Here is a 25,525-nt window from a genome sequence, read left to right as displayed (position 1 = left end):
CAAACAATAAGTTTCCCGGGAGAGTGAGAGTGAAAGGAAAACGTGAGAATGTGGGAATGATGAGAAGTTATGATTAAGAATGACTGATTGTGTTGTGTGTCAGACGTCTATGTGTGATTATAAAAGATGAGAGTCTGACTAAAATGCATGTATGAAAGTGAATGGTTGCTTTTTCTGTTTTTTTTTTTTTTTTTCAATTCAAAGTTCCACTGTCCGAGGTAAAGTTTGCCTAGGATTGATAAGGTAAAGTGCTTGGAAACTTGAACATGTGGCACCACCACCCCAAGGATTTTCAGAACCTGTACCTGATGTGGCAAATCAGGCACAAAGGAGTTTTCCAGCTCCCCAACCAACCCAGCTGCAACATCCGGTGGTGAATGTCTATCCTCAAGCATTTAACTCACAGCCATACGGACTTCGCGGACGACAACAAAGAGGTCCCGCCTGGACTAACAGAGGCAGGCCTGGCGCACCTGGAATAATGGGAGCATGTTGGACATGCAATGAACTTGGACATCGTGCCGAGCATTGCCCAAGAGGCAACAGCACCTACAGAAGGCAATCGCGTGGCCGGTTCCGTCCAGGTCTGACAAGACGCCCTGTAAACCCACCAAATTTTGGTTACCAGGGGTGCCCAGAGAACCTTACAGGGGAGAACCAGTGCCCGATCGTAAGCGAGGGAGCTGAAAATGAACCAATGTTAAAAATTCTAATTGAAGAAAAAGAAACACCAATGCTGGTCGATACAGGAGCAGCTTACACATGTGTAAGTCCAAATTATGCAAAGCACCTCCCCATGTCTGATAAATTCATTTCAACAGTAGGGTTCTTGGGAACAAGACAGTTAATATAAATGACAGCTCCTGTACGACTGGCAACTGATGAAGATGAGATAAGAATACCCATTCTTGTCTCTGACCAAACACCAATTAACCTGTTGGGAAGAGATGCATTATGCAAGATGAAATTAAAAATTTGGTGTTCTCCTCAGGGGTTGTATGTTGATAAAACAGGTTTGGATTTTCAAATGTACATGCAGACACATGAAGCTAATGTTTATTGGCTAGGAGACATTTCAGGCCCAGTTGAAGATGTAGTCACTAACTGGGGCCGGTACATTAAAGCTCAAATTCCAGAAGCCAGAAAACCTTTTCTAGATTACCACTGTACCATGTTCTATGACATTTCAAAGAGCAAGGAGTTTGAAGAAAAATGGGACAGTTCTACAAAAAACAGAACTGTAAATCTTGAAACACAATGCATTGTTATTGGTAACCAAGGTGCAGCTTTAAATGTGAAACAAAATGATTTCATTTCAGAGTGGTACAATGTTCCAGAATCAGTACCACACATTACATTGTTTGTAAATAAAGGATTTCATGCAAAAGATCTGGGACCAATGATGAAACTTGCAACTGAAACAACATGGGAAGACACAGACAACCCATTAATTTCACAATCATGTGATGGAACAATGATTAAGATCCTATGTGAAACAACAATGACAGCAAAACCACAAGTTGTGACAGTGCCTGTTGATCTTAAAGATCAGTCTGAAGAAAATGGTTCCTCTGAAGATCAACCATTAATGCAGGACATGCTAAAACATGTCTCAGAGCACTTATGGTCTAAACATGACACAGATGTGGGCTTAGTAAAATCTGCAGAGCCGGTGTCAGTTCAAATAAAACCAAATGCACGGTTTCCTTTTCGCCAGCAATACCCATTGAAACCAGAAGCAGAACGAGGTATCCAGAAAACCATTGATGGATTGATGCAAGCAGGTGTGCTGGTGGAAGTAGAAAGTCAATGCAACACTCCAATTTTTCCAGTTCCGAAAGCAGACAAAAACAAATACCGTCTTGTTCATGACTTAAGAGAAATAAACAAGATAATAGTAGATGCCGAATTGGACGTGCCAAATCCAAACACTCTCTTAAATTCAATACCAACTGGAGCTCATTTCTTCACCGTTATTGATCTCTGTTCAGCGTTTTTTAGCATTCCGCTATCAGAAGAGTCACAACATTTATTCGCATTTACCTACAGAGGTAAAAAACTCAGTTATACCCGATTGCCTCAAGGGTTTAAACTCAGCCCGCACATATTTAATCAAGTGCTAAAAAGTGATTTGGAAGGACTCGATTTAACCGGAACTGTGTTACAGTAAGTGGACGATTTGTTAATCTGCGGAAACACACTAAATGACTGTCATCAGGACTCAATCAAAGTTCTACAAAGATTAGCAGAGGGAGGACACAAGGTCTCCAAACAAAAACTACAGTATTGTCAACCACAAGTAGATTACTTAGGAAGACAAATATCACAAGGAACAGTTGGCATTTCACCTTCTCAACTGGAAGGTGTCAGCAAAGCTCCAAGTCCGCGGACAGTCGGCGAAATGATGACATTTTTGGGAATGACAGGATTCAATGCAGACTGGATTGAGAACTATGCGGAAAAAACAGCACCGCTTAGGGAACTCATAAAAGAGACAGGAAACCAGTCGTTGAAAGCAGTGTTAAAATGGACAACTGAAGCTAAAGTAGCCTTTGAAACACTAAAACAGGAAATGCAAATGGCACCAACTTTGGCATTGCCAGACTACGATAAAGTATTTTACCTGTATGTGGCCAACAGAAAAAACATGTACGTGTCAGCTGTACTAATGCAAGAAACCTGCGTAGGACGACGAAAGCAAGCAATTGCTTATTACAGCACTAAACTAGACAATGTGGCCCAAGGCTGGCCACCATGTTATCAAGGTCTAGCAGCAGTCTACTACGCTTATGAAAAAGCATCAATGGGTTATCCGATAATAATACGGACCCAGCACAAAATCACAGAAGTGATAAATCAAGGGAAGTTTGTGATGACTCAGGCAAGATGTTTACAGTACATGCCACTTTTAACATATCCAGACGTAACTGTGCAAAAGTGCACAACAAACAACCCTGCTGACATGGTACCTCTGGACTGTGAAGGAGAACCACATGAGTGTCTTGCAGAAACAATGAAATTCACAAGACTAAGACCCGATTTAGAGTCAACTCCGATAATGAACGCGGAAGTCACTTACTTTGTCGACGGGTCATGTTTCAGAGATCATCTTGGAAATCAAGCAGGTTATGCCGTGGTAGAACAAGCAGGAGACAACTTTGTAACAGTCAAAGCAGAAAAATGCGAGCAACCATGCTCAGCTCAAAAAGCAGAACTAAAAGCACTGACAGAAGCGCGCAAACTAGCAAAAGGAAAAGTAGCAAACATATACACAGACTCGGCTTATGCCCATGGGGTGTGTTATCTGTTTGCTGCTGTTTGGAAACAAAGAGGTTTCAAACAAGCAGACGGCAGTCCAGTATTACATCAAGAACAGCTAAAAGAGCTGATTGCATCGATGATGCTGCCATCAAGACTGGCAGTGATTAAATGCAACGCCCATCGTAAAGGTAATGATTTAGTCATTAAAGGGAACAACGCCGCAGATGAGGCAGCAAAACTAGCGTCTAAGTGCCAGATGGCTATCTTGGCACCAGTGGTCACCTTGGAACCAATGGTGACACCAGAAGACATCATTCTGATGCAGCAGGAGGCAGGTGCGAGTGAGCATGCTCTCTGGGCGCAGAGAGGTGCGACGATGAGTGAAAGTGGGTTGTGGAGATCACAAAGTGGACATTTAGTTGCACCAGTAGCATTGCTGACAATGTTGATCTCAGATGCTCATGGTTTGGATCACTGTAGTAGAGGCAAAGTGATGGAGAAGTTGAAAAGGCAAGGTTATTCAATTCAATTCAATTTTATTTATATAGCGCCAAATCATGAAACATGTCATCTCAAGGCACTTTACAAAGTCAAAGGTTATTGGTCACCTTACATGCAAGCAATGGTGGATGACATCTTGAGTCAATGTGAAATATGTGCAGAAAACAATGTTCGTAAAGGCATAAAATCACCGATTGGTCACATTCCGGTCCCTGAGGGACCCTTTAAACATCTTGTGATAGATTATGTTGACATGATAAAGCCAGTACAAGGGAAAAGGTACATGCTGGTTGTGATCGATCGATTCAGCCGATGGGTTGAAGCAGTCCCATCAAAGACATTGGGAGCTGATACAGTGATTAAGTTTCTGACAAGAGAGGTGATTCCGAGATTTGGCATCCCATCAGAAATCAGCTCAGATAACGGTTCAGTATTTATCTAAAAGGTGTTGAAAGGTGTTTTGTTAAAGCTAGGAATTAAACAACGCCTTGGAGCAGTCTATCACCCGCAGAGTCAGGGTATTGTTGAGAGGATCAATGGGACTTTGAAAGCTAAGTTGAATAAAATCTGTGCTTCTACAAAACTAAACTGGATTGATGCTTTGCCGCTTGCGCTAATGAGCTATCGCATGCAGTTGCACCGCAGCACACATTTAACCCCGCATGAAATGCTAACAGGCAGAACAATGCCAGTGCCCGAATGGAGGCTTCCATTCAAAGGCCCAGCACTTGAGCAGCTACAAACAGAGTTGAAAGCATATATGGATCAACTAACTGCTATCCATAGAGCTATCTATCTGCAGGAAAAAGCCAGAAGTTCCTGTCCAGAGACGGGGGTGAAGAGACCAGTCGAACCAGGAGACCTGGTGTACGTGAAGGTGTTCAGACGAAAATGGAACTGCTCGAGATGGGATGGACCCTTTGAGGTCAAACGAGCGACAGCAACCACCGTCCAAGTTCAGGGGAGTGATACGTGGTATCATTTGACTCATTGTACTAAAGTCCACGCCAGAGACACTGTGAAGCCAGACAGTGCAAAGATAGACACTGTGAAGCCAGACATTGGGAAAAAGTATGAACAGACGATTTGCAGCAATGAGACTAGTATTAATGACATTTCACCTGTGGATGTTGGCAGAAGTGGTGAACCTAACGACAGCAAGGCCGGAGATGAACTCTCACAGCCTGCAGCCAGCACCACAGCATCAGCCAACGTCAGCTCAACCACGAGAGAAAGCAACGAGTAATGTGGGTCGAGACAGTCGACGTCCAACCATGAACTGTGGGACTTCGGTCTATAAAGGGGAAATCCACCTTTGTAGAACAAGATAAGTACAACACAACGTTAATGGGTTTGAACAAGTACACACCAGTGTTTTTCCCAGCTGAACTAACGTTAATGACTCATCTAGGTTTTAGAGAACAATTAAGAGTAAAAACAAAAAGAATGCGTAAGAAAAGAGAGACCCATGCTGAATTCAAATGGAAAGCAACGGTAACCGATACAGAATTTCATACAGAATTAGATACAGAATTTGAGGTAAATGTCTATTACAATACCAGGAAATTATGCGGAAAAAGTGTTAAACAGGAATATAAAGTGTATGGGGCAGACCAGTGTTCAATCCTTTTATACATTAAGGACGATGGTTTTGGCGTAGAAGTAAGAATAGAGTCCCATTGGGATCCTGAGGACAATTACAAATATGACTTAACAATAAAGAATCCAGGTAATGGTAAAGGAGGTACACGAAATGGTGATTTAGAGCGAATAGGAGACAAGGAGATGATTGCTACAGTTCAAATTGTTAATGATCAAATTAGGATTCATGTTGAACCAGACAGTGATAAATATGATTTGGTTGAAAGAAACGTGATTATCTCTAGATTGTTGCAAAAGGGTGACAGACGAAGGATGTGTAATTCGCATGCTAATGTGAGCCATCAATTATCTAGTATAAATCAAGAAAACATTAATTGTAAAATGACTGTTAAGATTGCAAATTGTGGATGGATTATTGAAGCAGATGTTATAGCCTTCCGTATTGACAAAACATATGAGTTGAAATTTGAAGACATCACTTCAAGTGGAAAAGTTGATTCATCTATATTATGGAACCTACCGAAAAAAGAGGCTTTACCAAAAGAAATCATTTGTTTCCCCCCAACAACTATGGCTACTAGAACTACTGTAGAAGTGAAGAAAATTACTGTCCCTAGTGGACATGTGACTTTACCTACTTCAGTCACCAAAGCAGGACTAAATAAACCGACAACCTTAACGGTTAAGACATTAACAGTTACCTCAGCATCTACAATCTTAACTAGCACAATACAAAGTTCAAACAATAACGATAAAACTACAAAGGTATATACAAATAAAAAGGAAGTGCAACCTACAGAGGTTGATAACAATTTAGAAAATGCAAAACCTACGGTGCCTCGACCTGAAAATAGCATAACCGAACCTCCAACAACCGCCACGACTAAAGCAAATCCACGGACAGTAGTTTCAACTGCAGTAGAACCCAAAACAGCAGTAGTTTCAAGTACAGTTAAATCCACAAAGGAAGTTTTAAAAAGTACTAAACCTTCATTAACAAGATTAATTACAACAGTACCTTCTCCGGTTGAGGTAACGTCAAACCAGGACAACAACCTAATATTAGAATTCACAGAACCGGATCCAACACAGTATGGATGCTCTGAAAAAGAAGGATGTGAGGATTTCTCTGAAGGTTTAGATCAATTTTATGAAAAACGCAATCCAAAAGTAGCTATACCAAGAGCAATAAATAAACTACAGGATATTAAATGGCACGGAATCAGACCAAGGGGAGATCCTTTATGGCAAAGAGCCATACATAATACATGGTATACAACATCATGGTATACTGTCAGGGAGTTAACTAAAAATGATTGCTTAGTCTGTACTGTTGCTCCGGGAGCAGTACCTATGGTTATTCCAGAAAAATACACATCAAAAGAATGTGCAGTTGTGCAGCGTAAAAAATGTACCAATGGTGAGTTCACTTCAAGAGAAGACGCAGTGTCATTTTTTAAATTACCTATGTGTGGTTTGAGTTGTAGACTCTTATATGGTTCAAGAAACTCTCATCAATACTTAGAAAAATGGAAAGGGTATAAATTAGAATCATTGTGTGCAGAATTTAACATTAGTACTACAGATAATGTTCCACCTACTGATTATGACATAGATTATGATGCAGACTACGAATGTTTCGTTAGTGGAGGTTTTGAGGACAATGAAGGAATTAATGTAGGAAACACCACTGTGAAATGTAATGTAACCTGGGTGTTATCTTGGTTTAAGCATGCAAATGTAACACCAGTGTTTGCTACAAAGCCCGTTTGGTTTGAAAACCCAGAATTTGTAGAAGAGGACTGTAAAAATATAACTATGACTTTTCCCAAACTTTTCTTTTTAGGAGATCAAACGTATCCAGTGGCAGACAGTTACTGGATGTGTGGTGATGACATGCTAATGAACACTTTACCACTGAAGTGGGTAGGACTCTGTGCATTAGTACGAATGAAGGTACCGATAACCTTAGTGTATGAAGGGGTAAAAGAATTAGTTCAAATTGAAACAGGTAAAACTAGGTCTCGTCGGAGTCTAGGAGATTACGGATTAAATGAAAAAGTTTATTTAAATCTTATTGGTCAACCAAGAGGAATTCCAGATGAATTTAAAGCACAACATGAAGTTAAAGCAGGTTTTGAGTCTATTTTGCCTCAGATTACTATTAATAAAAATGTTGAATGGATAAATTACATTTATTATAATCAGCAGAGGATGATAAATTTCACGGTGGAAGGATTTATGGCACTAGGAGACCAATTACATGAAACAAGTAGAATGGCAATACAAAACAGGCAAGCATTAGATTGGCTTCTAGCAAGCAAGGGAGGTGTATGTCACATGTTTGGTAATGAGTGCTGTACATATATTCCCATGAACACAGCTCCTAAAGGTTTGTTTAGGGTAGTAATGGCTAAACTTATGAAACTTAGAGAAGAAGTAAAAGAGAATGCTGGAAGAAACAACTGGTCGTGGAAAAGTCTGGAAGAAATTTTAGGAGAATGGGGAGCAATGGCTGCAAAAACAGGAATAATTTTGGTGATAACGCTGATTGTATTCTTTCTAATTGTGTGTTGTGTTGTGCCTATTTTGAAAAGGTGGATTGTGGGGACAATGTATAGATGGATGACATCAGGCAGCAGCCATCCGAAGGGCTGATCCCCGGCCGCCTGGACACGTCCATGGACTCATGCGTGTGCTACAGACTCATGCCACATGAAAAGGAGCCCCGTGATCGGGGTGGACTTTTTTTTTGTTTTGCTACGTGTCCAGGAACTCATTCAAGCCAAGCACACAAACTGAAGATGACTAACCCTATTAACCTTGTTTAAGTTACTCAATAAATAAATAAATAAAATACAATACAATGAAGCTTTGATAGATAAGGCAGCACAGGCGGCCGGTTAGGTTAGTTTAAACTATTATAACATTAGATTCTAACATCCATTTCGTTTTTAATCCTGCGTATCAATATTATTAGCAAGATAATTTACATATGTTGTTTGTTGTTTGTATTATGATGTTTTGTTATTATATCATGCTTATGTACTCTTTTTATATGACAAGTGCTGGATGTCATTGCGAATAGCATGGCTGACTTCCAATTGATGCCGTCGGTCAGGTGACCGATGATAACGGCGGATGCTCAGAGGTATAAGAGGTCCATGAAAGACTTTTTCCCCGAGAATGATACATAAATAAGTGACAATTATCGGGGGTTTTTCACTTTCATATCTAATTGGACGGATGTTACTGCGAAAGCAATGACTGTTTTGCATACGTGCACTCTCTCTCTGACTCTCTCTCTCTATTATTGGAAATATGTTATTGATTGTAATCTGCACTTATTACATGACGTTTTATATCAGCGCTTGTGTAGACACCATGATTACATTAGTATGTTATCCATTGGTAAGAAATTAGATCTTTTTTACATGTTGTTATTATCACAGCTAGACTTGATCAGTGTGGAGTCAGATTTTCAATGAAGAGGTCTTCTAGATATGTCACGCTGTAACGTGCCAAGGGAGGATTTATGGGAGTTAGGGTCATTTTGACCTTTTTCCCTGGCTCTCGCCGATGGGAGTAAAAGAGGAAACATCTGGAGTCGTTGTTTAATAGGACTGTTCCAAGATATGTCAAGTAGTGGAATTAATCGCTCTGTTGTTGTACTTTTTGTGATAAACACTTCCCAGAATTTAAGCCCTGTTGCCAATTGACGTCAATAGCGTGTAACGCACACACACCAATGGAGACACACAGACACTTGTGTTTAACGCACACACATTATGAGCCTTTAAAATGGCAAGCTTTGTATTTGAATGTCAGAATTCGCTCCTGAAACCCGTTTGTACGTTTCTAGGCATAATAAAGACGAATTCTCATTGTTAAGACAAAGGAACGCCATTTTCTCGAGTCTTTCTTTCTTTTTAAAAGGTTAATAGTTAAGTAATTCTCCCACAGTCTTCGGTTAATTCAACCACAGGATTTACTCCTTACGAGCTGGAGACGGGAAGAAGCTTTCCTGGGCCCCAACGTCGACTACCGGGAACTGCAGGCGACCTGCAGAGTCTGACAAGTAAGGAGTACTTTTCACAGTTGCAGGCTGTGCTGGAGGCGTACACCAAGATCCGTGGACATCCCAAGGAAGGAGAAAGAGGAACACCACCTCCGGACGTCGACTGGGTTTGGCTCAAGGTCATCAAAAGAAAGTGGTCAGAGCCGAGGTTCACGGGACCCTTCAAGGTGATCGAGAGAACCTCACATGCGGTGAGGTTGGGAGGAAAAGGTAATACGTGGTTTCATTGGAGCCAGTGTGCACCAGCAGCAGAACCTCAGAGGTCGTTGACGGAGGTTCAGGAGGTTTAAAGGAGCGGATCAGCTGATTGGGCTCAGTCAGCTGTGCATAGAACCAGACTCAGGGTCAGAATGAAGCCCTCTGGTTCTTGACACCACAGGCAGTCTACCTGTGTGTTGAAGATCCAGCCTGCAGATTCATCACGTTGTATTGAGTGGCTGTGGGATGCCACCCTTCTTCTACGAACGTCTGAAAGAAAGAAGTTAATGTCATTGTGGAAAAAAAAAACAAAAAACGAAAACCTTTTCATTTATGTGGTTTTATATGCTTCTAGCTTTAAATATAACAAATGTTTTGATCTACTTTTTACAATATTTTTTGATCTTATATTTCTATAATATTTTGACTTGTTTGGGCTGGTACACAGTCATTAGGTTACATTTGCCTGTGAAGGACCTTTATGGTAAATTGGTAATAGTTTTAGGATTTGTTTGATCCTAAAAGAGGGTTGTTTTTGTTTCATCTTTTGTCATAACCTTCTTTTTTAGGTGTGGGGGCCAGTGTACCCTTGGTCTATAGATTAGATTTTTTTATATTTTAGAATATTCCGGTTTTTGTATGAAGTTAAACATGGAGCAGAAATTGGGTACTGGATTGGTTCAGCGGCAGCTGACGTTGGGTTTATGGGTTTTGTTTCTTATTTTGTGCATGCTTGTTTTCAGCATTGTTATTCAAGAAGCAGGTGCTGCTGATCCTATCAGGCGTCAGGAGCGGGCCATTCAGGATAAAGATGATCGTCTGACTCAACATCGTGGTATTGAACTGCATTACACTTTAGGAACAAGGGTTGTATTTGAATTCGATTTATGCTCAGTGGTAGATTGTGGGAGTGACCCATCACTCTGGCAGGACTCTAATGTTTATGCTTGTGTGTCGCTGAAGGGTATTCCAGAACCTCCTTTTCGTTGGTGTTAATACTGAGCTTATATGAGATGGCATACCGGAAATGAGGCTGTTCCGGTTAGCCATGGTGGGTTTGATGAATTATTACAAGAAGCATTAACCATTACTAGAGGTCCTCATCGGGTGGAACAAGGTGTTAATCCCATTATCCTGACCATTTCAAGGTTGAACATTAATCCTCATTTTGGGGCATACACTGGGGTTTATTCTGCATATACTGGTGGGGTTACTAAACCCAAACCTTGTAGTATTAGTCCGTCAGGATTTTATCTTGTCCTTGGAGCAGGTTCACGGGATGACGGTCCCCTTGGTTTGATTAAACTTTCTCTACATAATGCGACTACTTCTGGTGAACTGATTCGTTCACCAGAAAGGGGGAGAGACTTATCCTCTTCAGAAGGACTTCATGTAGATTATAATAAATTGACCCCTGGTAACATGCTTGAGAGTTCTACAGGGGATAGGAGATGCAATTTGTGGGTTTCTTGGATGGCTCAGACTACCTGACAATATACGGCTGAGAGCTGTGTAGCATGTGCCGCAGCTAGGCCAATCTTAACAACAGAACCAGCACCTTTGTTTCCTTCTGAGGATCTTAAAGGATATAATTGCATTTTGGCACTGACAAAAGGCTGCTCGGTGAGGTGTGAATACTATCATGATCTTTTTCCTCCTATAAACAATGACACTATCCCGGGGCCATTTACTCCTGGTAAACAAAATAAACAATATGGGTGTTTTAATTTCACAGGGAGTGGGATAGAAGTTACGTCCAGGGTAGGAGTAATTCCACCCGAGTGGTGTCAATGGGTGTCTCCTGTGACAAATATAGCAACTTGGGCAAGAGCTGGTTTGTATTATTGTGGCGGAAAACAGTTGTTTGTCCGGATCCCTTTTGGCTCTGTGGGTGTGTGTGCCATGGTAAGGTTAGCGGCACCACTGTTGTTAATGGGACCAGGTTTAAACCAGAAACACTTGTTACATAGAATTAAGCATAGTTCTGATTTTGATTTGGCACGTAATTCTCCTACATACATAGATTCGATCGGGGTCCCCAGGGGGGTTCCCGACAGGTATAAGTTGAAATGAAATGAAATGAAATTTATTCGAACATGATACAAATATAAAAATAAAATAGTGCACAGTAACAAGAAGTGCATAAGAAAGAAGAGAAAATACAGATTTTTTGTTTCAGTTAACATATCATGCTAAAAATGGGGTAGGAAGAAGTGAGAACTTATAAACTCCTACCCCTAAACACTTGAGACTTTAGAGTCCTACTGTCATAAAAAAAAAAAATCTAAATCAAAGTGGCAGTTAGAAGTAACAGTTACTAATATTTACCTATACATTTTCCCATTTTATGCTAGTTTATCTTTCTAAACCCTTACACCAAGTTATTATCTTCAATACACACCTTATTGCTTTCTGTCCCCATGTGTGTATCTATTGAAAATTACCTCTTTGTACTTTCTTTTGAATTGTGTTAAACTATTGCTTTGTTTTAAATCTTCATGTAACTTATTCCATAACTTTACACCTTTAATTGAAATACAGAAGCTTTTCCCTGTTGTTCTAAAATTGCGGATCTTGAAGTTTGAGTGACCCCTTAAGTTATACCCCCCTTCTCTTTCAGAAAACGTGCTCTGTATGTGCTCAGGTAACAACTTTTTTGATACCTTGAACATAAATTGAGCCATTTTAAATTCTACAAGCTCGTCAAATTTGAGAATTCTGGATATTATGAAGAGCGGGTTTGTATGCTCATAATAACCGACATTATGGATGATTCTAATGGCTCGTTTCTGTAGGACGGTTACCGGATGTAAAGAGCTCTTGTAATTAACTCCCCACACTTCACAGCAATATGATAGATATGGTAAAATCAGAGAGTTATATAGAGTATGAAGTGATTTAGCATTCAATACATGTCTAGCTCTAGCCAATATGGATATACTTCTACTGAGTTTACTCTGTAAATGTTGAATTTGAGGTTTCCAACTGATTTTGTCATCTATTATTAAACCGAGGAACTTATTAGCAAAAACCCTTTCTAGAGTTACGTCCTCTATTTGAACTTGAATTTCAATATTTTTATAACAGTTCCCAAAGACCATGAATTTCGTCTTGTCCAAATTTAGAGATAATTTGTTATGGTCAAACCATATCTTTAACTTACTAATTTCTGAAGTGACTGTTGAGAGAAGATGCTCTAAATTATCTCCTGAGGCTAGAATATTTGTGTCATCAGCGAATAAGATAAATTTTAATACATTGGACACTTTACTGATATCATTTATATAAAGATTAAATAAAACTGGTCCCAATACTGATCCTTGTGGTACTCCACAGACAGTCTCCTGCCAATCAGATTCCACATCTCCCAATTTCACAAATTGTTTCCAGCTCTTTAAATAACTCCTCATCCAGTCAGAAACTACTCCCCTAATTCCATAGCGTTCTAATTTTTTAAGTAGGATTTCATGATTTATTGTATCAAAAGCTTTCTTTAAATCTATAAATATCCCTACTGCCAGTTTCTTACTATCTATTGCGTTGGTTATTTCTTCTATTAAGTCAGTTACGGCCAGCGATGTTGACCGGTTTGCTCTGAATCCATATTGACTGCTGATAAGTAGCGAATGTTTTTCTATGAATTGTTCCAATCTTTTCTTAAAGAGTTTTTCCAGGATTTTAGAAAATTGTGGGAGAAGAGAAACAGGCCTGTAGTTAGTGAAGAGGTGTTTGTTGCCAGATTTATACATTGGTTTGACCTTCGCTATTTTCATTTTGTTGGGAAATAATCTTGTTTGAAATGATAAATTGCAAATATAAGTTAGTGGTTTAGAGATTCCTTTAATTACTATTTTAATAGTTTTCATGTCCAGATCATCACAGTCAGTGGAAGTCTTATTTGTACAGTTATTCACAATGTTTATGATTTCTTCTTCTAGTACAGGGTTGAGATATAAGGAGCTGGGATTATTCTCAATTAGATATTGCTGAGTTGCAGTTTTTGTAGTCGGTATTTTTTCTGCTAATTGAGGTCCTATATTAACAAAAAAATCTATTGAATTTATTGACGACACTTTTCAAATCAGTTATATTCTGTTCATTATCTATAAAATAGTCTGGATATTTGTTATTGTTAACTTTTCTAATAACTGTATTTAAAATATTCCATGTTTCCTTAATGTTGTTTTTATTCCTGTCCAGTAATTTATAATAATAGTCCTTTTTACATGTTTTTATAATATTAGTTAACTTATTTTTATATTTCTTATATTTGTTTTCTGATTCAGACGTTCTATGTTTTAGAAATTCTCTATAAAGTTTGTTTTTCTTTTTACATGCCTTTTGTATTCCTTTTGTGATCCACTGTTCATTTTTTTGATTGCTTTTCCTGTTATATTGTTTGATTGGGCAGTGCTTGTTATATAATATTTTAAATATTTTAAAAAATTCATCATATGCTGAATTCACATCGTTCATTTTATATATTAATCTCCAATCATAGGCCAACAACTCGGCTTCTAGAGCTCTTAGTGTCTCTTCAGACGTAACCCGTCTGTAATGCGTCTCTATTTTTTGATCGTCTGTTTTGCACTTACAGTCGTAGACTATGAACACTGGTAAGTGATCGGTTATGTCATTCATTAATATTCCACTAGTTAAATTATTTTCCAGCACATTTGTAAAAATATTATCAATTAAGGTAGCGCAGTGCGATGTAATGCGACTGGGCCTGGTGATTTTAGGATACAAGCTTAAACTGAACATGGTGTTAATAAATTCTTCAGTCATTCTATGTTTATTTGGATTGAGAAGGTCAATATTGAAAATAAGTTGGCAGACCAGGTTGCAGCAGGTTTTGAATCCATATTCCTTTGGATTACTCCTACTAAGAATGTTGATAGAATTAATTACATACATTACAATGTGTTACGTTTGTCTAATCTGTCTAGAGATGCGGTTGAAGGGTTAGCTGGACAATTAGCTCCTACCTCTCTTATGGCTGTTCAGAATAGGATGGCACTGGATATGCTTTTGGCGGAAAAGGGGGTGTTTGTGCCATGTTTGGAGATATGTGTTGTATGTTTATTCCTTTTTTTTTTAATGTTTATTCCTAATAATACAGCACAGGATGGGTTGGTGACTAAAGCTTTAGAAGGTTTGAGGACTCTGAGTAAAACGATGCATGAACAATCAGGAATAGATAATCCTTTGGATAAATGGCTGACACAGGCTCTGGGTAAATGGAAGAATTTGATTATTTCTATGATGCTTTCTCTGTCAGTGTTTTTGGCAATTTTGGTTACGTGCGGCTGTTGCTGTGTCCCCTGTTTAAGAACTCTCGCTGTTCGCTTTATTGTCACTACTCTTGAAAAAGGAACAGTTTCCTCGTCTTCTCCCAATAATCAGATGTTACAGGTGGGGACAGAACCTCCTCTAAAGGATGTAAGATTGGAGTTGGTTCAGTATCATGGGGTGATATAATGAGATTTTTCCGGTATTATCCTGTTTGATTTTCTGTTGTTCTATGCATATATATTGTTTTGCATGTGTTTGATTTTGTGATACTGTCTTATTAGTTACTGCAGTATGGTTTGGTAGTACTTTTACATTTTTATGCTGATTATGAGTTACTCTTAATTTTTTCTGATTTATTTCACTGTGTTGATTTTGATGTGTTTGACTTGCTAAGGTTAATTTTTGCATGCTTTGTTTCTGATGTTTGCCCCAGTATGTTTATCAGATTCACAGGGGTGTTTTTTCTGTGTCTCATATTCTTAGTTTATGCTTCTATATTCAGTACCTGCATTTTTTGTGTGGACTCTCTTTTGAGAGTCCAAAGGGAGAATTGTTATGGAAATATAATCATATACATATATATATATATATATATATATATATATATATATATATATATATATATATATATATATATATATATATATATATATATATATATATATAATAGTGTAGCCTAAAGTAATACAGATGTTAACTTTAACCCAGTAATGGATTTGTGTGAAAACAAAGGGTGCATTTAAACTTCAGTGAGACACGTACCAGGAGCAGGATGCACCGAGGCCATATGACAGTCTTGTGAGTGATAACGCTGTTAAAATGTTTGCATGAGGGTGTATGTTGTTTCAGTCAAACTCTGAGGAACCAAGCTAGGAGATAGATTATATTTAAAGGTCAAAGGTTAGGAAACAGGTGTGTGTAGCAGACTGAATGTCTCATGCAGGTCCAGCCCCGCTTGGACTGTCTGTCTTAAAAGGGGGGAACAACGTGTATGTTGTGAGACAGGCTTCAGACACAGGCAGAGAACTTAAGGTATTCGATGCTGTGATAAACGTGTAAGTGTCTCCCACTTTGGAATTCCAAATTGTAATAAATATATGTTTAACTTTTGTTTTTGCCTCTGAATTCACTGCCTTTTTTCTCTCTGTGCCAAATCTTCGACCGGGTGAGACGAGTGGGGGGGGGGGGGGGGGGGGCGTTAGCTAAACAGGCCCCACAGGTGTCTCGTTAACACCTATCCAAGAGTTTTTTACAATTCTGATGGCTCAAGGGCTTGTTTGCTCTTGCGATGATAATTAAGCATCTGCACATGCAAAAAAAACTGTGGAAATATTAATACATGGTAAGGCATTTATAGATAAAAATAAAGTGATGAACTTAAAAATTTAAGAAAAAAACAGCAGCTGATTTACAGAACAAGTTAATATTGTAGTGAAACGTTTTTTGTGGCAAAAATTAACTGCAAAGACATCCACAGAACACAACCAGAACCAAACTCTCCTCTAAATTGAAATATCTGATGTTTCCGCAGGTTTGTAGTGGGACCTGCTCTTAAAGTTATTTTCATTCCCTTTGGGCAAACTCCCATGCCCCTCCAGGATCCTGCTGAGGATGTAGAGCTGATCCAGTGTTCCACGGCCAGGACGAAAACCACACTGCTCTTCCTGAATCCGAGATTCGACTATCCGACGGACCCTCCTTTCCAGAACCCCTGAATAGACCTTACCAGGGAGGCTTAAGAGTGTGATTCCTCTGTAGTTGGAACACACCCTCCGGTCCCCCTTTTTAAAGAGGGGGACCACCACCCCAGTCTGCCAATCCAAGGGAACTGCCCCTGATGTCCACGCAATGCTGCAGAGCCGCGTTAACCAACACAATCCCACAACATCCAGAGCCTTAAGGTACTCAGGGCGAATCTCATCCACCCCCGGGGCCTTGCCACCGAGGAGCTTTTTAACAACCTCGGCAACCTCAGCACCAGAGATGGGAGAACCCGACCCAGAGTCCTCAGGCTCTGTATCCGCAACAGAAGACGTGTTGGTGGGATTAAGGAGGTCTTCGAAGTATTCCGCCCACGGAAACACGACGTCCCGAGTCGAGGTCAGCAGCACACCACCCCCACCAGTCCTTACAGTGGCTCCCTGTATCTCAGAGAATAGACTTCAAAATACTTCTGTTAGTTTATAAATCCCTGAATGGTTTAGCACCTAAATACATCACAGACTTGTTATCAGTGTATCAACCCTCCAGACCACTAAGGTCTTCTGGCTCCAGCCTGCTCTGCATACCTAGAACACGAACCAAACACGGAGAAGCAGCATTTAGTTCCTATGGTCCACTTATCTGGAACAAACTTCCAGAAAACTGTAAAAGTGCGGAAAGCCTGAGTTCCTTTAAATCAAGATTAAAAACACATTTGTTTAAAATTGCCTTTGAATGTTCCAGTTAAACTGTTTTACTGTTTTTAATGTTTTTTTTGTTTCTACATTCTATCCCTACTTGCTTTTATTCCTATATTTTAATCATCATTTTAATCAATCAGCACTTTGCATTGTCTCTGTACTGAATTGTGCTATATAAATAAATTTGCCTTGCCTTGCTTTGCCTATAAACAGTGTTGGTACTGCACTGCTTCCCCCTCCTGAGACGCCGGATAGTGGACCAGAATCGCTTATAAATCGAGGTCCTCAAATCATTTGATGAATTGTGACAGCCCGAATCTCAACAGGACGAAAAGTGGACTTACCCAAAACCCCTACAGAGAACCCAAAACCTCCCTCCGCACAGAGCCCAGACCACACTGTACCCACCTCCCCTCTCTACTTCCACTTAAGAAACATCAACCGCCTCCGTCCCTCCCTTACCCCACACACTGCTGCCATACTTGTGCACAGCCTTGTCACCTCCCGACTGGATTACTACAACTCTCTCCTCTTTGGTCTTCCATAGAAATCCCTCCATAAACTACAACTGGTCCAGAACTCAGCTGCTCGCATCATAACAAGAACTCCCTCTATCCACCACATCACTCCGGTCCTTCGACAGCACCACTGGCTCCCCGTGCAGTTCCGCATTCAATACAAAATTCTCATGATGAAATTTGAGGCCCTTCACCACCTTGCCCCCATATCTGTCAGGCCTCCTGCATGTTCCCACCCCCTCCCGTGCTCTTAGATCCTCATCTGCTTTACACCTGTCTGTCCCTTCCGCCTGTCTCACCACCATGGGGAGCAGAGCATTCAGCTACTCTGCCCCCCGCCTTTGGAACTCTCTACCACCCCTACTTAGAAACATAGACTCACTCATTTCAAATCATATTTAAGATTGCCTACTCTCTTTAAATATCAATTTCCCTGTCCAGCCTCTGTATTTTTTAAATGTTTTTTATTTTGACTTTGTTTCTGACATTGTGTTTTTTATCCCTTTGTACGGTGACCTTAAGTGTCCAGAAAGGCACATTTTAAATAAAATGTATTATTATTATTATTACGTTTATGAGAAGAAAAGGAAGGCCTCAGTAGAAAGTTGTAATAGTTTGAGTTCTGTTTTAGTTTAGGTTCTGTCTTAGTTTGGTTTGTGCCATAGTGTGGGTTTTGGGTTGATTTTGTACTCTGATTCTGTTTATGTAATAACTTTTACTTGTGATCTGCCACGGTTTAGTTTTCTCTATTTTTAGGTTTCTTTTGCAGTTATTGTTTTAGGTTTGGTTTCTGATCTGTTCTTGTTTTGAGCCTCAGCACTGATGTCTGGTCTAATTACTTACTCTGCACACCTGCCTAACTCCAACCCTCCTGGAATCACCTCTCACCGGTTTCACCTGTTTCCACCTCCATATAAACTGTTAAGACCAGACATCAGTGCTGGGTCACCTAGTTAAGTTTACTGGTAAGTCTTCTTCAAGCACTATATGTTTCTGTTTTTGCTTTAGTATTTTTACCCTGTTCCCTCCTGTGATCTGAGCCATCCTGTTCCTGTCTGTCAGTTTCTGCCATTTCCTGATCTACTGGACTGTTTGTTTTCCCTGCCGCCTTTTGCAACAGTTTTTTGGTTATGTCCAGTTTTGGATTTTGTTATTAAAGAACCTTCATTTTAAAGAAACCTCTGCTGGTCTGGCTGAATTCTGAGTCCGCTGCCGTGAGTCATTACAAACGTAGTGCCAATACTCAAAGTTGTATCTGGATACATACAACACTAACTTGGCATGGTATCACACATTTTGGACACCAAAGACAGATGGTTTGAGAGAAGGGTGATGTTCTATAAAGCGAGAAAAAACGACTTTAAACAGGGGTGGGGGCTCAGGGCCAACTTTCAAAAATTTAGAACACAGCGATAGGTTTGATTCCTGTGGTTGTTTGAGTTACTGTTGCCTTTTGTTGAACCAGTCAGCCAGCGGCGGCTGGCCCATAGGGGGCGCTCGGGCGCTGCCCTCCCTAGATCTGGAGGGGAAAAGTCAAAATATATATAGATTTTAAAAGTATGATTAATGTCTGTTTTTACTTAATAGTACGTGGCTACATGTAATAAGAATTATTAAAACACTTCTACTAATTGACTCTACCGATTGACTCTCATTTAACAGTGCATTTCCACCAATAGAACATATCATTTCTCTTCTTCTACACTTGTGGGGCTGTCACTCAAGGAGCCCCATAAGTGTAGCGAAATAACCAATCGTATACTGTTGCTAGGGAAAATTTATAAATATTTGGCTAATCAGCATCGCCAAAATAAATGGCTTTGGGGCTCCTGGAGTCTTTGCCCTTGCTACACAGTGTGTATAGACCATTTCACGCTTGACGTCACAAGCTACATCCCCGCTACATCTGGGTCCCGCGGGTAGGCAAAAACAGTGCTGTTTTCGCTTACCACCGTGACAAAACGGGTGAATTAGAGCGTACTTTTAGTTTATTTTTGGAATATAAACAATGCCTACGACTTGTTGTGCTCCCGGTTGCACACAGAGGCATTCCAAATCGTCGGATGTACGTTTCTTTCGTTTACCGAAGGACAAAGAAAGAAATTGATAATTTCAATGAAAAGGATGCAGGCAGACAATCCCAATCAACTGTGGGAGCCATCATATCACGACAGAATTTGCAGTCTACACTTCATCTCCGGTAAATACAACTTAATTTTGCTGTTATGCCATAAGTACGCCATGATGAATAATTGATCTCAGATTGGATCCTGAACAGTAGGGAAGAGGTGACAAAAAGAATTCACTCCTGCTGCAACATGAGACCCTGAAGGCTTGGACAGCCCCTCCTTCTCTCACCAGGGGTCCTGCGGTGATAACACCTTCCTCCCAGATCTCTTCAGCTCTCTTCTGCAGACCCCTCTTCAGCATTCTTCTGCAGACTTCTTCAGCTCTACAGCAGCTCTCTCAGAGGAGACAAAGAAGGCCTGAACCATGAGGGCCTGGTCGGCCCTGACCGACACACAAGCCAGCAGCTGAGGTAAGGTGTCTGAACCAGCCACGCTTGATCCAGGGTCTGCAAATATCATCTGCCGGCTTCAGCAGAGGACCTGACTGAATCCAGATGAACAACACACAAAATACAAAGCTAAGTTGCTGTCCTAACCTTACCATCAGATTCAGGGGCAATGATCCTGCATGCGAAACAGCTCTGTGTATTTTTCCTCAGCCTGTACAAGGAAGAGAACCCCGATGGAGCTGAAGGCTGTATGCTGAGGAAAACCCCTGCTGCATCCCGGTCATAGAACGTGGCCTCCAAGCTATCCAGACCACGCCATTAGCCACATGCTGCTGCAAGGCTAACGCTAGCCTGCCAAAAGGCAAACCAACAACTTCCTCCTTCAATGCTCCTTCCGCTGCAGTCAGCCATCCTCCGACCTCTGGCATCAACAAGGCATTTGCGCCCACAGAACTGCCACTCACTGGATATTCTTCCTTTTTCTAAAGCTCGGTTTGAACTGCAGCAGATCGTGTTGACCAGGTCTACATGCCTAAATGCATTGAGGTGCTGCCATGTGATTGGCTGATTAGAAATTTGCATTAACAGGTAGTTGGATAGATGTACCTAATAAAGTGGCCGGTGAGTGTATGTGCACTTTTCGATTTCAGTGTAACTGAGAAAACAACATTTCAATGGGGTATTTCTCAAATGACATGACATTTTTGCCCAAGACAGCCCTGTTTCCCGGCTGGTCGAAACGGAAGAATGCAATTATATTGGCCACAACCACAATACTAATCATTTTGGAAAATGACGATGTCCCAGGAGCTTTATTTTAATCTGCTTCAACCGAGAAACCCAGCATAGAACAGCTTAAATGTTAAAGCAAACAGAATAAGTAGAAAGGTAGGAGAGGCTGTCCTCTCCTCTCTCACAATGGATCAAACCCAAGGAAGAAACCCACTGAACCCGCATCGAATTACAGCTAATACTAAGGAAAAAAATGGATGTATCACTACAGGCATATGGTTTAATTTATGATATGGTACATTGAAGAAAATAGACTTGAAAACAGTCAATCATCATTGAGCCCCGCTATCTTGCTGCTCAGTATGATAACCAGAAAAGGGTGTTCTGTCTGAAAAAAGCCAAGCCCAAAAAGCCACGTTCAGTAACAACCCCAAGAAACCCCAACCGCCGACTCACGAAAGTTACAAATGACTTTAGAGAAAAATCAAGCCCAAAGTAATTTATAATGATTGGACTATATGCAACACTGAAGCTCACATGAACACCCCTCATGGATTGTATACTGATGTTTCCATTCCGCTGAGAAAAAGCCAAATAAACGTATCCTACCTGCCCAGATGCTGCAGTCGCTGGTTTCAGGTCTGGACTTTCAAGTGTTGTCTCGATACAACCGAGGAAATGTAGAGACTACATTTAGGTGTCTTTGATCAGATTCCACATTAAAGTCCTCTTGGTTACAAGCTGGTATCCAACATTGACATTTCTCTGCAATCCCCTGGGGTTTTGGAAAATGAATGGGGGAAAAAACCCCTTCGTATGATCACAATCATCAGATCACGAGTCACTCCAGTAGATACCACAGCAGTGGTGTTTTGTTGTTGCCATATTATTTTCTGTTAAGGTGATATTCAGGACAGATCTGTTCACTATTTGACTCATACAAGTAAATTATTTGAGCGTTACTGCTCTGCTTGCACGACCACAAGATGGCCGTGACGCATTTTCTAAATGTTCTAATTTGACATAATTTGAGGAATGCTCTATTGTGTGATGTTCATTTTAACTGGTTGTTGTCTACCTGTATAGTGTAATATCTTAAAATATTGTTCGGATTGTGGTTTTGTTTGTGGGTTGTTACCTCAGACAACCAAAATTGTTGTAATTGTTGATAATTTTATTCTGGTAGTTAGCATGACCATAGAAAACCCATTTATTTTTGTACTACCTCAGACAAGTGTTGTTTGCATATTTTTGCTACTGTTGATTTTAGATTTCTGGATTATTTTCACACTAAAAGAATAATACCTCAGACAACCTTAAAATATTTTCAAATCGTATTATATTTGGGTTATTTATTTTGTATTTTTTGCACATTTATTTAACTAGCATCTGTGATTCTGTTGAGAAAGCATGTTGCGTATTGAGATTGAAAAAGGTGATTTTTTTCATGTTGAAAATTTTTTTAGGTATTTAATTATTTGTCATTTTTTTAATCCCAATTATTTTGAAAATGGTATTGAGTATCGAATATTTTCCTGGGTATCAATATCGAGTTTGAAATTTTAGTATCGTCACAACTGACACCAGAGTGGATTTGGGCAATGTTTTCATGCAATCCCTCAAAGGAGCAGAAGAGCAGTTATTCAAAAAGGGGCTTTCTTAGTTGCATTTCAGGAGACATCGCCGACTGTACATTTAATGAGGCACATATTCTATTAGAGTCAATGCCTCCAAACTCCAAATTGTGAGAGGAGACGCCACAGGCAAGGTGTAGGAATGGCCACTTTGTTTAGTGATTCACCAAAAAGGCCACTACCCAGGTTCTTTCTAACTGAAAAACAACATTCCATCCTGTTATGGCCATAAAGATACTTGCAGTTTGTCAATAACTCACCTAGCACTTTTGTGGTGTGAATATAAACACTTACAGGGGAGAGGGTGTCTTTTCCGAACCTAACCCTGCACTTCCCACCAACTCCCTGTTGGGAGTTCAGGATAATGACACAAACCTTGCAAAAAACATTAAAGAATAGATATCTCAGTAACATATAAAGTAACGCACTAATTCAACAGCGCCTTTGACTTGGCTTCTGCATGTGATCTAAGGTTTAAGCAGCAGTTTAGCAGGTCTTGTGCCATGTTTCTTTTTCTCTTTTTGCGGCTCTAGTCGCTCGCTTTTTATGACAGTAGGCTGACAGGAAAGGGGTAGAAGAGGGGGAGAGACATGCGGCAAAGGACCGCGGGTCGGATTCGAACCCAGGTCAACCACGTCAAGGACTAAGGCCTACATATATCATAGTAGATTATCTACAAACACAATTCTCTCCTCACCGTTACTTCAGATGAAACAATAAGGACATTTTATATAAGACAAAAATAAATTTTATGATGGTACAAACATTATACTGTAGATCAATTATTTAACATTTACTCTTTAACTAAGTTTAACATGCCTGTTTCTTTTGAATAACATGCAAAAGTTTTTGATGCCATTTGTACAGAAATGTACATGTTATTCAGACAGTGACCAAGGGTCGATTATCAGCCTTCTATCCTTACTCCCATACACTCCCCCTGTGGACAAAATATGTCTAACCTCCCTTCTTTGCATTAATAATAATAAAAAAAATAGATCCCTCTTTCAGAAGATCATTTCTACTCCAGCTATTATTCTATACTGGAATTTTTTTTTTTTTTTTTTTGGTTGTGTTACGACCTCTTTAGGCAGGAAGATGGGGTAACATAATAAAATAGTCTTATAGGTTGAAATTAAATTAAAAGGTTTATTTATAAAGTTTCTTTGAACAAAAAGAGACAACATCCAAGATGTTGTTTACCCAAATTAAAATAAAACAGTTTCTAAACAAAACAAACACAATTGGAAAACTCAAACAGGAAGTGGCACTCAGCCCAACTCCTTCAAGCAAAAACCCTACAAGACAGAAAATAACTAAGTCAAAACTTAGCTAAATCAACAGCAGGCAAACTCACAGACGTACAATATTCAAACAGTAACCAACCACTAAAGTCACAAAGCAGTTCCAAGCTGCACGGGAGGAGCAAACAGAGTTAACTGTTCCTAATGCGGCTCCCCCTTGGATGTGTCTGTGAGAGAGTCTTTTAAAAGTGGTGGAAGGTCTGGATTGGTCCATTTCTTGAGGAGCTGTTCTAATCAGGAGTCCAGCATGCTGGAGGCGAGGCCAACGTCCATTTGGCCAACCCCAGACACGAGCTGCCACAGCCAGTTTAGCATTAGTATGAATCCAGTCTGCACCAATGGGAGCAGACATTTACAGCCGTAACAGGTTGATATTTCTTGGAAGCATTTGGCTGCTACAAAATCATTTCCTTCTCACTAACAAAGTAAAATAAGAGTCCTTTAAAATTCTACAATGGATTTACCCAGACAAAAAATACCTGAAGAAATTCAACTGACATTGATGTATATTGTACTTTTTGTGGTCTTTCCCCAGAAACTGTCATTCATTGTTTTGGATATTTCCTCATTTTGTCAGCATTTCCAGTTCTTTGTTGATTAAAATATTTCAGCAAGTATGAATCCAAATAATTTCTTCTTTAAATTATTAATCATCAAAGCTAAAATATTCATACATAACTAAAATTTTGGTCCAGAAAGACATTTTTTATTGGTTTTATGATTAAATTTAAGCATTATATGCTTAATATTTGTTCTTCATCAAATCCAAAGGCAAAAACAACCAGTGTTGCCAACTCAGCGACTTTGTCGCTATATTTAGCGACTTTTCAGACCCCTCTTTTTCGAAAAAACGACTAGCGACAAATCTGCCGACATTTCCGCTGTCACTGGCGGCTTTTGGAGACTCATACGTGAAAGCACGTATCGTTCCTACTCTTGTCCTCCAGCGGCAGCTGCTGCCATGGGGCGCCTCCCCCGTCCCAACCCCGTTCTCCCGCTCCCGCAGGAGGTTCTCTCAGCGCTGCAGTCAGAGCCACAGGATGTTTACCCTCAACGTCCAGACTGCAAATGAAGCGCGCATGCGCAGGGATTGATGGCCGAAATGATCCCGCGGTGCCGCTCTGCCCCTACCCTGCTTACATTCAAGGCGGGAGCGAGCGGGATGTAAATGTAAAATGTTATTTGGTCTGAAATAAATAACTGAATTTGAAATGTTTTATCTTAAATAAATAACGGCATTTGATTCACCCAGCCACAGTCAGTCACTGAGTCACCGTGTCCGTTGTGTTTTCCTCTGATAAACATCGATCTGTGAGAATCATTATGTCCCAGTCTAAACTGTACACTCAAAAATACAGAAAAGAGTGGGAATCAAACCCTGAATTCAAAGGCTGGTTGAAGCAGTTTATTGGAGACAATACACGGGCTTACTGCTTGTACTGTAAGAATGACTTCTACGCCAAACTTAGCGACATAAAAAAA

General features: G+C 40.1%; 1 protein-coding gene and 1 long non-coding RNA gene across 9 annotated transcripts in view; one reads left to right on the top strand and one right to left on the bottom strand.

The window, feature by feature from the left end:
- nfic (nuclear factor I/C) overlaps positions 1-25,525 on the bottom strand; it is a 274,335-nt gene that overhangs the window by 161,903 nt on the left and 86,907 nt on the right. The gene's annotated exons all lie outside the window — the stretch shown is intronic.
- LOC118560562 lies at positions 6,047-9,255 on the top strand. The gene is made up of 2 exons (XR_004929445.1): positions 6,047-7,286; positions 7,962-9,255. It is a non-coding gene; the product is annotated as an uncharacterized LOC118560562 (long non-coding RNA).

This window comes from Fundulus heteroclitus, unplaced genomic scaffold, assembly GCF_011125445.2.
Source record: "Fundulus heteroclitus isolate FHET01 unplaced genomic scaffold, MU-UCD_Fhet_4.1 scaffold_45, whole genome shotgun sequence".
In the NCBI taxonomy this organism is placed as follows: Eukaryota; Metazoa; Chordata; class Actinopteri; order Cyprinodontiformes; family Fundulidae; genus Fundulus; species Fundulus heteroclitus.
Note: the sequence above shows the minus strand (reverse complement) of the source record. Positions and strands in the feature narration are given on the sequence as shown.